Below are 14877 nucleotides of genomic sequence, written 5' to 3'. Positions count from 1 at the left end.
ATTGCATTGGGTAAATCTGCTGCAAAGGACCTGTTGAAAGTGTTGAGCAAAGATGTCACCCTGAAGACTAAGGTGTGCCTGACCCAAGCCATGGTATTTTCAATCACATCATATGCATGTGAAAGCTGGACAATGAATAAGGAAGACCGAAGAAGAATTGACGCCTTTGAATTGTGGTGTTGGCGAAGAATATTGAATATACCATGGACTGCCAAAAGAACGAACAAATCTGTCTTGGAAAAAGTACGGCCAGAATGTTCCTTAGAGGCAAGGATGTCGAGACTGCGTCTTACATACTTTGGACATGTTGTCAGGAAGGATGAGTCCCTGGAGAAGGACATCATGCTTGGCAGAGTACAGGGTCAGCAGAAAAGAGGAAGACCCTCACCGAGGTGGATTGACACAGTGGCTGCAACAATGAGCTCAAGCATAACAACGATTGTAAGGATGGCTTAGGACCGGGCAGTGTTTCGTTCTGTTGTGCGTAGGGTCGCTATGAGTCGGAATTGACTCGACGGCACCTAACAACAACACAACCCTGGGAGCCATTTCCTTAATGTAAATATATATATTTACGCTTTACTGTTTTTGCTTCTGTGGAGAGCCCAGCCTAAGACCCTGGGTGTTGTGTTTGAAAATGAAATACTCTGAAATTACTTTCTTCCAGAGAGGATTAGCATTTGCATCAAGGAGTGCTATGAATCCAGGATCACAGTAACCAAGTTTAATATCCCCTGGGTATCCCAGGGATTCAAATGGGCTGTAGTTCTATATGGTCTCTTCCATTTTTCAGGTCATCCTCAGTTTAAAAGAATATCCCCAGTTTATTGCAGGAAGGACCCTTTAGATACTCCACTCTTGTTCAAGACCTGGGCTGACTTATCTCCCTTATGCCCCGTAAAGTGGTCAAATTTCCTCCCACCCTCAACCATGGGAAAATGTTGTTGGCCAAAAGTAGCTTATTTGCTAAAGTAACTTTCAGGGTTTTTCCTTTTAATGTTGTCCTAGTAATTCCTTAATGTCTTGTCATTTCTTCTATGTCCTTAATAATATGTAGGATGTCAGAGTGGAAAAGAGTGATATGAAGGTATTTAAAAAAAAACTAAGGGAGAAGAGGAAGGGAGAATGATTTTGTCTGTTGATTCAGTGTGACTGTCAATCAGTTGCACCTAGTTTTTCTTCAGTGGAGCTGGGATGAGGGGATAGGTTTCAAAGTCCTTCATGTCTTACACATATAAGAAAAATGGCCTTCCAAGAGTAAAAATCCACGATTTCAACAAACCAATCTGACATTAATATTGACATCTGGTAGGTACTCAATATATTTATTTGCTAAATGAATAAAGTTGCTCGCCTTAATTAACATTCCTCTTTCTCCAAGATGCACAAAAGAGAATACAACCTTATAGGTTAAAAAAAAAAAAAAAAAAAGTGGGTGAGGGAGATAGTTAATCAGTTGAGCACAGTTTTCAATGAATTTCTAGAAAACGGAAAATGAGTGGTATTTTTGTTGACAAATGACATTAAGCAGGGCTGCAAGCTAAAATACATATGACGGGAGGCTGTGTTGAGGTGGGATCAGAGCTTTTCAGTACGACTCCGAGAGGCTCCTGTTATGGAATTGACAGGTTTATTTGAGACTATTTCTGGGATAACCATCCAGTTGGTCTTTCTGACTCCCCTCTTTATGTAGGATCAAAAGGAACAACCAGAAGCCCTGAGTTTACTGGTAGGGGTAAAAGTAGAGGCTGTTTAAGAAATTTAAAGAACATCCTAGAGAAGCCTAAAGCTTCTACTGGCAGTACCAGTTGCCGTGGAGTTGACTCTGACTCATGGTAACCTCAGGTTTGTCACATTTGAACTGTGCTCCGTAGGGTTTTCAGTGGCTGATTTTTCAGAAGTAGATCCCTAGGCCTTTTTTCCAAAGTGCCTCTGAGTAGACTCAAACCTCCAATCAGTTAGCAGACAACCGTGTTAACCATTTGTACCACTTAGAGACTTTAAAAGTTATAACTTTTATCCCAGAGCAGATCCCCCCCACCTCCCCACGTGCACACACACACACACACACACACACACACACCCTCATTCAGGCTTTTTGGTGGTTCTCTAAACTCTTGCTTCTCACTCATCTACATACATGTTGCTGCTAGTCAGGGGAGAGGCCTACTAAAAAAACAACACATTAGCAGAAGAAACCCATTCCAGCATCTATACTAATTAACCAAGTATTTTATTTTAAAATATAAATATCCCTACAAATATGAAGGAAATTAGCCGTCTGACTACGAAAGACCAAGATGAACAAACCAAAACACACACACAGACACACACACTGAAGGAAACAGAGCTAATTTAGGAAAGAAAAGAGAACCTAAAAAAATAAATAAAACTCTCATTTGTGTCTTCAAAACAATGGTACGTGCTAATGAACAATCAGAAATCACACTAATTTTTTAGAAACAAAAAATTATTGTTAAAAAATTAACTGGGGTGGAAAGTGAGAGGGTGCTGTCGCATTGTGGGGACAGCAACCAATGTCACAAAACAATACACATATAAATTTTTGAATGAGAAATTAACTTGAGCTATAAACTTTCACCCAAAGCACAATTAAAAAAAAAAAATTAAATTAGTTCTATAAGGAACACTGCCAGAGTGAGGAGTAGAGATGGAAAAGCTGAAAGGAAATAGTATATAGAGGCTCAATTCAGGAATGTCAACATTTGATTGATATGTATTTCAGAAAGAATTGAATAAACAGAAGAAGGAAAATTATAAAAGAAAAGAAATGTCTTGGAGCTGAAGAGAGATACAAGTTTTTAAACTGAAAATACCTATGAAGAACTAAGTAAGCTATGTGAAAAATTAAATGTTATATATCCACATGTCCTTGTGACATTTTGGATTACCAAGGGTACAGATAATATTCTAGAAGCAAATCCAGATTCACCTACTGAGAAATGAGGATCCAACTGGCTTAGCCTTCTAGGTATTAGAAGATAATGAAGAAACATGTTTAAAAGCTTCTGAGGGAAATGATTCTGAACCTAGTATTTCACCCCCGTGAGGGCCCCAAGTGTGCAGAGTATAACTGTACTCTGTAGAGCTTTTCAGTGCTTTCAGAAGCAGTTTACCGGGGCTTACTTCAAAGACACCTGTGGGTGGGTTTGAATCACCAGCCTTTCAGTTAATAGTCCAGCAGTTAACCGTTCGTGCCACCCAGGGTCACCCTGAGTTGTAATCAATTCGATGGCAACTAACAACAACAACATTTCACCCCCATGCAAATTGCTGGACCGTTGTGAGGGCAAAGAAACACATTTTTAAACTTAATAGAACTCAGAAAGTTGACCTCCCAATCATCTTTTATGAAGATGTTATTTGAGTGTATAGTTTAGGAAAACAAGGACTAAGACTGAAAAACATGAAAAGTATATGAAGCAAATCCAGGGGAAACCAGGACGAAGATTGGTCCAGATGGCGGGAAGTCAGAGGGATCCTGAAATAGTACTGCAACAGGTAGTACTATGTATAGGCTGGATAATCTTCAACATATACTAAAGAGTTATGTTTCTTTTAATCAACAAGGCAAAAGGAAAGCAATTAGAAATACCAGTAAAAAAATACAGTTTTACAAGAAAATGATGGCTTACATATAAAGCAAATTGAAATATAGCATGATTTGAATACTTGGTTAAAGGTGAGATGAAAAAAATCTATTTTATCTTGATGTTTAGATTTCCCTTCGCCAGTGTCCTTCAGAGAGGTCCCAGAAACGGGCTGTAGTGCTGTCGCTGTCCACTTTTGAGTGGTGCGTGCATATCATGCAGAACCATCTGTAAACCAGGCATAAGTTTTCTCTTCTTCACTCAGCTGATGATAATGAACTCCCCGTGAGGCTATAGGCATAAACTGGGAGAGGGCAGGCAATGTGACAGGAGTGGATACCAGAAGCATTTGGGCCACTTCCTCATACGACTTACTTTTCCTTCAGATTCTTTTCAATGAGCCTAGAAGACTTAGTTCCAAAGGAAGGAATGCTTCCACCTGTAGACACAACTCAGATTCTATTAAACTGGATATTAAGAATGCCACCTGGCTGCTTTGAGCTCCTCAGACCTCTGGATCAACAGACGAAGATGAAAGTGGCAATATTGTCTGCTGTGATTGACCCTGATGATCAAGGGGAAATCGGATTGATGTTGTATAACGGAAGTAAAAAAGAGTATGTCTGGAATACAGGAGATCTCTTAGAGCGCCTCTTAGTACTAACATGCCTTTTGATTAAAGACATTGGAAAACTACAGCAACCCAGTTCCTACATGACTACTAATGGCCCAGATCCTTCAGGAATGAAGGTTTAGGTCACCCTACCAGGCAAAGAACCAGGACCAGCTGGGGTGCTTGCTGAGGGTAAAGGGAATATGGAGTGTGTGGTGGAAGAAGGTAGTTCTAAATACTAGTTAAGACCACGTGACCAGTTGCAGAAATAGGCACTGTAATTGTTTTGACTCCTTCTTGTTTTATTATATGTGTATGTGTGTGTGTGCATATATATATATATGTATGTATATAGAAATTATTTTTGTTTTTTTCCCTTATCCCATTGTTTATAAGATGTGAACAAGGCTAGCGCGTTTTTGGTCATACGTGTGTTAGTTGTATTAGTTGTTAGGTGTTAACGTGTGTTGGTTGTTAGGTTCAAGTATGACTTTGTAATTGTCTTTATTTAGAGATTCTGTATGGTTCAAGGAGAGGTGTACGGGTGCCAGGTTGACAAGAGGTGGATGGTGATGGTTATGGTTTTGTGTCAACCTGGCCGAGGCATGGTTCTCAGCAGTTTGGCAGTTATATAGTGATGTAGTTTGGCAATTATGTAATGATGTAGTTATCCTCCATGATGTGATTTGATGTGATCAGCCAATCATTTGTAAGGGGAGTTTTCTCGTTCGTGTGGCCTGCATCCAATTTTTATATGGACGTTCTGGAAAAGCTGGATTGCTTGCTCTGGATTCTGCATCTGACTCGTTATTATCTGACCTCTGGTTCTTGGGACTTCAGCCATCTGCCTGCCATATTCCTGCCAGTTTTGGGATTGACCAGCCTCCTCAGCCCATGAGCCAGTGACCTGCCATATTGCCTGCTGATCTTGGCAATCGTCAGCCTCTGCAGCCTGTGAGCTAGCAGCCTGCCATCTTACCTGTTGATCTTGGGTTTGTCCGCTTCTGCAGCTATGTGAGTCAGGAGACGCCTCCAACCTGATGCCTGGCCCACAGACTTGGGATTTACCAGCTTCTACAACTGCATGGGCCATTTCTTTGAGATAAATCTCTCTCTATATATATGTATATAAGCTTTACTGGTTTTACTTACTAGAGAACCCAACCTAAGACACCCATATTACAATAAAAAGATATTCTAGAATCATTAAGAAGGTATTCAAACCAATTCCAAGAGCTTCTCATCATAGAGACAGTAGTTCTTACTAATTAACCTATGAATTATTGCAATTCCTATTATATTCCCAACAGGGTTTTCATAAAACTTAAAAATCCATTCTAAAACTCAAATGTAAAGGGCCAAGAAGAGTCAGTATATTAAGTCTTGCAATAAAACCTATAATAATTAAAATATGTCCTTGTTATAGGGATAATCAAATAGACCATTCAAAAGAAATGAGTCTAGAAACAGATTCCATTTATATATGGATCTTGATTTATGACAGAGGTGGTGTTACAAAACAGTTCAAAAAGGAGAATATCTTCATTACATTTGGGCAAGGAAGGATTTCTTAAATAAGGCACAGCACAGCTCTTAAAGGAAAACTGGTAAATTGAATACAAAAAAATTAGAAACTTTGAATGGCAAAAGACACAATAAACAAAGTGAAAAAGCACACACAAAGTGGAAGAATTTTTTAATTTATATAGCCAAAATAGGTATAGTAGATAGAATTTATGAAGAGCTGCTACTATATCAATAGAAAAAACAGGAATGAAATGGGGTAATTGACTTAAACAGAAGAGGAAAAAATGGTTGGCAAAAAAACAAAGATGTTAAACCTTACTAATAACAGAAATGCAAATTGAAAGTAGAGTGTTGGGCCATTTCATACCCATTAGCTTAAGAAATTGTAAGTTTGACAATATCTTGTATTGGTAAAGGTATATATAAAAAAAAAAAGGTATAAAGGGATAGAAATTCTTACACTCTCCTAAACCAAAAACCAAACCAAAACCATTGCCATCGAGTCAATTCTGACCCATAGCGACCCTACAGTTTCCTTTAGGAGAGTGTCTGAGCAAGATACTCTCCTAAAGGAAATATGAATTACTTACAATACTTTGGAAAATGAGACAGATTTAGTTAACTCTTATCAAAATCCATTCCCCTCTTCTTCCACACAGCTAGACTGCATTTCCCAGTTTCCCTTTCAGTTAGGTTTGATCATGTGATTGTTTACAGTGGAGTGGGATTAACAGCTATGTGCTTCTCCACATTATTTTCTTCTTCTGACTGCCTGGGATGACAGTCCAGGGAAGCTTGGTTACCTGATTATGCTCTTTGTGGAGCATAATCCCCTTTTCCCAGACTTCCCTTCAAGTTGCCAACTATTCATTCAAGTGACTCTGAAAGTCTGAGAACCTTCTGGGCAATGACTTTTAGGTGAAAGGGAAATTGCTATTGTATTAAAGCATTATATTCTGGCATCTATTTGTTACTGTAAGGAGCCCTGGTAGCACAATGGTTAATCACTTGGCTGCTCACCAAAAGACTAACAGTTTGAACCACCTAGCAGTTGTGCAGTAGAAAGACCTGGCGCTTTGCTTCCATAAAGATTACAGCCAAAAAAAAACCCTGTGAGGCAGTTCCACTCTGTCATATGGGGCCCCTAATGAGTCAGAATTTTCTCACAGCATCCAACAACGTTTGCTAGTCTCCCCAACTAATACAGAGATGGATTCAGCAGTGTACAATATCTACGTATTCTACTAGCCAGCAATTCTGTTTCTAGGTATATTTCCTAAAGAAACTCACGTTTATGTAAACAGGGATACATGTGCAAGAATGTTCATTGTAGCGCTGATGATAAAGGACAACAAAATGGAGTAGAAAACTACTCTCAGAAGAATGGATAAGCTGTTTTTTTCATGAAATGGACTACTATGGGACAGTAATTATTAATGACTTGTTAATGACATTTATTATCATGAATAAACAAAAAAATTAAGTAAAAAAACAAATTGTAAAAGAATTGTGATATGATACCATCCGTGTAAAAGTTTAAAACACAGAATATGAAAAACATTTATAGATAATTCTTACTCGTAGTGAGAATGGAGAAGTGAGAATTATAATGAAAACCATTAATTTCAGCACAGTAATTCTGACATGGCCAGGTATGAACGTGTTCCGCTTTGCATAACCCTTCAGGGCACCATTCATGTCAGCTATATTTAAACAACCTGCATAGGAATATATGTTAGACCTAGTGATTAACTACAGAGCCCCTAGGTGGTACAGATGGTTAACATACTTGGCCACTAAGCACAACGTTGACCATTTGAGTGCACCCGGAGGTGCCTCAGAAGAAAGCCCTGGCGGTCTACTTCTAAAAAATCAGCCACTGAAAACCCTGTGGAGCTCAGTTCTACTCCGATACACACAAGGTGGCCGTGAGTTGGAGTCGACTCCATGGCAACCGTACTGGTAGTGATTAACTCCAGGAAGAAGGGATTGAAAAATGGGAGTGATTTTTAAATTTTATCTTTAATTTAGAGCCCTGGTGGTATAGTGGTTAAGAGCTCAGCTGCTAACCAAAAGGCCAGCAGTTCAAATCCACCAGCCACTCCTTGGAAACCCTGTGGGGCAGTTCTACTCTGTCCTGTGGGGTCACTATGAGTCAGAACCAACTCGACAGCGCCTAACAACAACAACATCTTTAGTTATTTTAAGAGAGAGAGAATCTGAAGCAGATATGGCCAAATGTTAACTTTTGTTCAATCTTATGGTTCATAAGTAAATATCTCTTTATTTTCATACTTTTTGATGTGTATAAAGTGTTTTATAATTAAAAATAAAAAGGAAGATAACCAAAGGAAGTCCTAAGGGCTATCACTTCTATTATTTCACTATAAAATCTTTATTTCTGAAAATGTAAGAATATTTGGGAACCACTGAAAAAATGAAATTTCTAATAAATCTAATATTTTCAGCAATAATTTTATGCTTGCTCATTAACTAAAAATCTATGCATAGATTGTTTTTTGCTCCAGTATATGTGTCATAAAATAGGAATGTCAGATCATAAGCCGTAAAATGACTTCTATCTATGGTTTGTAGGGATCACTACTCTATCAAAATAAATTCATCACTTTGTTATCGTTAAAGAGGGTTAGCGAGAGGATTGGTGGAAGTTTATAGTCACTTTACTCTGGGCAAGGCTATTACTGGTGTTATGTGGAGACTGAGACAAAACATATTGTGTCTTATTCATCTTATAATTTGTTCATCAATATTTATTAAAATAAAGGTGAAATCTAGTTTATACAGTATTAAGGACAATCCAGATGCAAGAAGAGAAAACACAAAAAACCAGCACAGATTAAGAGGTATGTTCAGTGTGGCTGATTGCATTTTCCAAAACTACCGCAACAATGTTTCTCAGCCCACCTTCTCACACTCTAACATTTTCTCTTCTCCCACTGAGAGATGGGGTCTAGGTTATGACTCCTGTTCTCCAACCAGGGTAGGGCTTTGTGACAGCCTTGACCGAAAATATATGGCAGAAGGGACACTGTGACTTCCAAGTATAGGTCATAAAAATGCCATGCAAGTTCACCTTGATCCCTGGCATGCTCACTTTGGGGGATGCCAGCTGATTATAAGCTGCCCAAACGCTCTGGGGCTGCCATGTGAGGAAGCTTAAGCTATCCAACATGGTGAAACCCTGAGACTACTTAGAGAGAGATGAAAGAGTGATGCCTGGCTTGCCCCCAGCTGTTCCAGCCCTCTAGCATTGCAGCTGCAGCCACTGTCTGACTGCAATAACATTAGAGATCTGAGCCAGAACCACCTAGCCAATCCCTTCCTGAATTTCTGACCCACAGAAACCATGGAGGATAAGAAAATGATTGTCGTTTTAAGCCACTAAGTTTCTCAGGTGACTTTTCTGTGCTACGATATGAAAGTGGAACATATCGGAAAGAGGATAAGTCTATTTTCCAGCCTCCAGATTTTCAAATCTTAATAGTACCGTTTGGAAGGTTACACTTGTTTACATGTGCACAGTCCACTGGTCTGGTCCCTGGAAGTGCTTTGCACATCAAAAAGGAACAATTAAATGATTGTTGAATAAATGAATAGCCTGCAGCAGCTAAGGGCCCTCATTCTACCATCAAAACACTGGGTTTGGGGAAAATGAGCCAATATTCCACTCTTGTCCCCTAGTCATTGTTGTTCCCACAAATAGGAATATCACCTTTTTTGTTTTTTTTTTTTAAAGCTGTCCGGCTAACCCTTCTCCCTAAAATTTTGCTTTAAAATTTAACTAACTTCATTTTTTGAGTAATGGCATTTTCCTTCAGGTATAAAACATATGGCACTGTCTTCAAAATACTAGGCTAGCTCTGTAATTATTTTAGCCACTGCATACTCGAAGAACAAGTGCGTTTGGTTTTAAGATAATTGCATATTATATGGTCCTAACAATCCTTTTTTATGTTATTATTTCTCATTTTCCAAATCATGGAATAACTATCCTGATAGGAAGGCTAGAAGAAGAATTAACAAGGAAGGAGTACCCAAGATTAACTTTAAAGTAACTAATTTAAATTATTAAAAATTAAAAAAAAAATAGTTTAAGATTAATGTAATTCGTAGCTGGATAGATTTCCAAAGAATAATTTTCTAATGAGATTAATCATGACTCTTCGTTAGCAAATACGAAAAACCCGATTTAGGGAACAGTTGTTAGGTGCCGTTGAGTCGCTTCCGACTCATAGCGACCCTGTGCACAACAGAACAAAACATTGCCCAGTCCTGCGCCATCCTCACAATCGTTGTTCTGCTTCAGCTCATTGTTGCGGCCACTGTGTCAATCCACCTCACTGAAGGTCTTCCTCTTTTCCACTGGCCCTGTACTTTGCCAAGCGTGATGTCCTTCTCCAGGGACTGATCCCTCCTGACAACATATCCCAAATATGTAACATGCAGTCTCACCATCCTTGTTTCTAAGGAGCATTCTGGCTGTACTTCTAAGACAGATTTGTTCATTCTTCTGGCAGTCCGTGGTATATTCAATATTCTTTGTCAACACCACAATTCAAAGGCGTCAATTCTTCTTCAGTCTTCCTTATACAATGTCCAGCTTTGACACGCATATGATGTGATTGAAAATACCATGGCTTGGGTCCGGAGCACCTTAGTCTTCAAGGTGACATCTTTGCTTTTGAACACTTTAAAGAGGTCCTTTGCAGCAGATTTGCCCAGTGCAATGTGTCTTTTGATTTCTTGACTGCTGCTTCCATGGCTATAGATTGTGGAGCCAAGTCAAATTAAATCCTTGACAACTTCAGTCTTTTCTGTGTTTATCATGATGTTGCTTGTTGGTCTGGTCGGGAGGCTTTATGTTGAGGTGCAATCCATACTGAAGGCTGTGGTCTTTGGTCTTTGTTACTAAGTGCTTCAAGTCCTTTACACTTTCAGCAAGCAAGGCAGTGTCATCTGCATAACACAGGTTGTTAATGTCATCCTCAAATCCTGATGCCCTGTTCTTCTTCATACAGTCCAGCTTCTCAGGTTATTTGCTCAGCATACAGATTGAATAGGTATGGTGAAAGAATACAACCCCAGTGCACCCTTTCCTGACTTTAAACCACTCCGTATCCCTTGTTCTGTTTGAACAACTGCCTATTGATCTATGTAAAGGTTCCTCATGAGCACAGTCAAGTGCTCTGGAATTCCTATTCTTTGCAATGTTATCCATAATTTGTTAATGATCCACACAGTCGAATGCCTTTGCATAGTCAATAAAACACAGGTAAACATCCTTCTGGTATTCTGTGCTTTCAGCCAGGATCCATCTGACATCAGCAATGCTATCCCTGGTTCTGCGTCCTCTTCTGAAACCAGCCTGAATTTCTGGCAGTTCCCTGTCCATATACTGCTGCAGCCATTTTTGAATGATCTTCAGCGAAGTATTAACAATATTGTTCGATAATTTCCACATTCAGTTGGATTTCCTTTCTTGGGAATAGGCATAAATATGGATCTCTTCCAGTCAGTTGACCGGGAAGCTGTCTTCCATATTTCTTGGGATAGACATGTGAGCACCTCCAGCGCTGCTGCTGTTTGTTGAAACATCTCAGTTGATATTCCATCAATTCCTGGAACCTTGTTTTTCGCCCGTGCCTTCAGTGCAACTTGGACTTCTTCCTTCAGCACCATCGGTTCCTGACCATACGTTACCTCATGATATGGTTGACGTCGACTAATTCTTTCTGGTGTAATGACTCTGTGTATTCCTTCCATCTTCTTTTGATGCTTCCTGCATCGTTTAATATTTTCCCCATAGAATCTTTCACTGTTGCAACTCGAGGCTTTTTTTCTTCAGCTCTTTCAGCTTGAGAAAAGCCTAGCACGTTCTTCCCTTTTGTTTTTCTATCTCTAGCTCTTTGCACATGTCGTTATAATACTTTACTTTGTTTTCTCAAGCCGCCCTTTGAAATCTTCTGCTAAGTTCTTTTACTTCATCATTTCTTCCTTTTGCTTTAGCTGCTCGACATTTGAGAGCAAGTTTCAGAGTCTCCTCTGATATCCATCTTGGTCTTTTCTTTCTTTCTTTCCTGTCTTTTCAATGACCTCTTGCTTTCTTCATGTATGATGCCCTTGATGTCATTCCACAACTCGTCTGGTCTTTGGTCATTAGTGTTCAGTGCGTCAAATCTATTCTTGAGATGGTCTCTAAATTCAGGTGGGTTATACTCAAGATCGTATTTTGGCTCTCGTGGACTTGCTCCAATTTTCTTCAGTTTCAATTTGAACTTGCATATGAGCAATTGATGGTCTGTTCCACAGTCGGCCCCTGGCCTTGTCCTGACTGATGATATTGAACTTTTCCATCATCTCGTTCCAAAGATGTAGTCAGTTTGATTCCTGTGTGTTCCATCTGGTGAGGTCCATGTGTATATAGTCGCCATTTATGTTGGTGAAAAAAGGTATTTGCAATAAAGAAGTCGTTGGTCTTGCAAAATTCTATCATTTGATCTCTGACATTGTTTCTATCGCCAGGGCCATGTTTTCCAACTACCAGTCCTTCTTCTTTCCAACTTTCACATTCCAATCACCAGCAATTATCAGTGGATCCTGATTGCATGTTCCATCAATTTCAGACTGCAGAAGCTGATAAAAATCTAAAGTTTCTTCATCTTCCACCTAAGTGGTTGGTGTATAAATTTGAATGATAGTCGTATTAACTGGTCTTCCTTGTAGGCATATGGATATTATCCTATCACTGACAGAGTTATACTGCAGGACAGATCTTGAAATGTTCTTTTTGATGGTGAATGCAGTACCATTCCTCTTCAAGTTGTCATTCCCAGCATAGTAGACTATATGATTGTCAGGGAATTAGCTTAAGCAAAAAAAGGAAATTTTTTGGCACATGTAAACAAACCCTATTAAGATCAGCTCTATAACCAGCATTAGGGATGTCTAGAACCACAAACTCAAATGTCATTAGGGGGTCTCTCTCATTGTGTCCTACTCCCTCTCACTCTCTCCTTTTTTCTTCCTCTTTCCCTATTTCTGGTTTATTCTCTCTGCTTATTGATTCTTACACCTCTCCCAAGATTGACTTTCTCCTCAGCGCTAGAAAATTAGCTCTTAGCAGCTATTGGGCTCACCTTTTCATCGAATATCTCCAATTATAAAAATTCTTTCTTTTTCATTAAGTTATATGTGATCCTTCCTTTTGGAAGAAATATTTTCCTTCTCTCTATTCCCATAATTCTTACCTGTTCTCTTAAGTCCTTTTTCCATTCTGCCCTGTACTGCCTTCTCAGTATTCATCTCTCTTGTCGTTAGGTGCTGTGATTCAGAGCCCTTAGTTTATGGCGACCCCACGCACAGCAGAACAAAACAATGCCTGGTCCTACGCCATCCCGTGGTCAGTTTGGGATCAGACCTTTGTGATCCATAGGGTCTTGCTGATTTTTGGAAGTCGATCACCAGCGCCTTCTTCTTAATCTAGACTGTAAATTCCATGAGGGTGGTGATTAGGTTTTGGTTTTGTTGTTGTTTTATTACTATTTTTCTGGTATGATGTAACCTATAGCATTAACAGTAGTAAGAAGTTAAAAAATATTTTAAATGAAGCTTCAGTTCCCTGGCAGTACTCATTGTCCAGTACATTCATCTAGAAGATAAAGCATTCTACACACAGCTTTGTAAAGCAGCAGCTTCATTCAGCAGCATAGGAAGAGATACACACAACCCAGTGGGTAGCTCACTTACCTCAGTGGAGAGTAAACAGAAACAAGAATTGATGACTCTGTAGGGGCAGGAGTATTGGGGGGAGAGGAGTGTGTGTAGTTAATAAGGCAAAAACAGCAACAGGGGTTCCAGGGTGGGTGATACAAAGACGTTCAAGCAGACAGACATTCGATATTGTGGCACCCATTGCCATCAAGATTCTGGCTAATAGAGACCCTATAGGACAGAGTAGTACTACCCCAGAGAGTTTCCAAGGCTCTAATCTTTAAGGAAGCAGACTAGCTGCCACATCTTTCTCCCACAGAGCTGCTGGTGGGTTCAAACCACTGACCTTTTCAGTTAGCAGCCCAATGCTTAACCACTGTACCACCAAGACTCCTTCGGCATCAGGGTAGACGCTTACTTATCACTGAGGTTTGGGGTCATGATTCCAGTCCTGGTGGGGGACTACAGAGATCAAATGCTCTAAGAAAGAAAGAATGTGCCAGAAAGGTGGCCAAAAATACAGTAAAACCTGTGAAATCTGGAACCTGTGTAAGGCGAAAACCTGTTAGAGAAGGAAAACTCAAATATTTTCCACTAATAGAGAACAATAGAAAAGTGGTAGGATTGCACCCTGTCAAAGGTGAAAAACTTTCAAGACCTAGGAAAAGAAGGCAGTCCCATTGAGTTCTGGCTCTCAGAGGTTTCAGTGTAATTCAGAAATTGTGAACCTGGCAGAAAGACTTTCACGCTAGTAGACAAGTATCTAAGAGGATTTGACTTTAATTCATAGAAATTAGAGTTGGAAATGCTTAAATATAGTAATTGACCATCCTGGAATTTGGAGAAAGGATTGAGTTTGCAGCTGAGGAACAAGCAACCTGAGTCATTGTATGAAGAATGGATGGAACAAATGGGAACCCAGATGGGCCCTACAAATACAGTGTAGAAGCAATATCCAGAAACAGATTTGAGAAACAAATGGGTGCAATAGGCAGTACTCCATTTCCTTCTATTATACTTTCAGAATTTTGTCTTTTAATACGAATATGCAAATGTCATATGTGGTGAAATGGAAAGGGAACTGCAAATAATAATTCCATTCTGAGGTGCTTTTATTTTTCAGGATGTTTCTCATCCCATCACAAACTTCATCTTTACCTGCAAAAATCATGTTCTCTTCCACATATTGGCAAAATTGGAACAGAAAATAATCGAACTAAATAATACCACTGGCATTTCTTTTTTATTTTAGTTTATTTAATGCTCTGATTGCTTTTTTGATTCAGTACAGTGCCTTGCAGAGCCTGGTAAAATGTGGAAAGATAATCAGAAAAACATGGGCTTGAGTTAAGTTCTGCCAACCATTGCCTGTGTAACCCAGAAAAAAATATTTCA

At 39.3% G+C, this 14877-nt stretch overlaps 1 long non-coding RNA gene across 2 annotated transcripts in view; it reads left to right on the top strand.

Moving 5' to 3' along the window:
• The window catches only part of LOC126082508 (uncharacterized), a 52521-nt gene that overhangs the window by 32797 nt on the left and 4847 nt on the right, over positions 1-14877 (top strand). The window lies entirely within an intron of this gene.

The sequence above is a fragment of the Elephas maximus genome, chromosome 1, assembly GCF_024166365.1.
Source record: "Elephas maximus indicus isolate mEleMax1 chromosome 1, mEleMax1 primary haplotype, whole genome shotgun sequence".
Taxonomy (NCBI): Eukaryota; Metazoa; Chordata; class Mammalia; order Proboscidea; family Elephantidae; genus Elephas; species Elephas maximus.
Note: the sequence above shows the minus strand (reverse complement) of the source record. Positions and strands in the feature narration are given on the sequence as shown.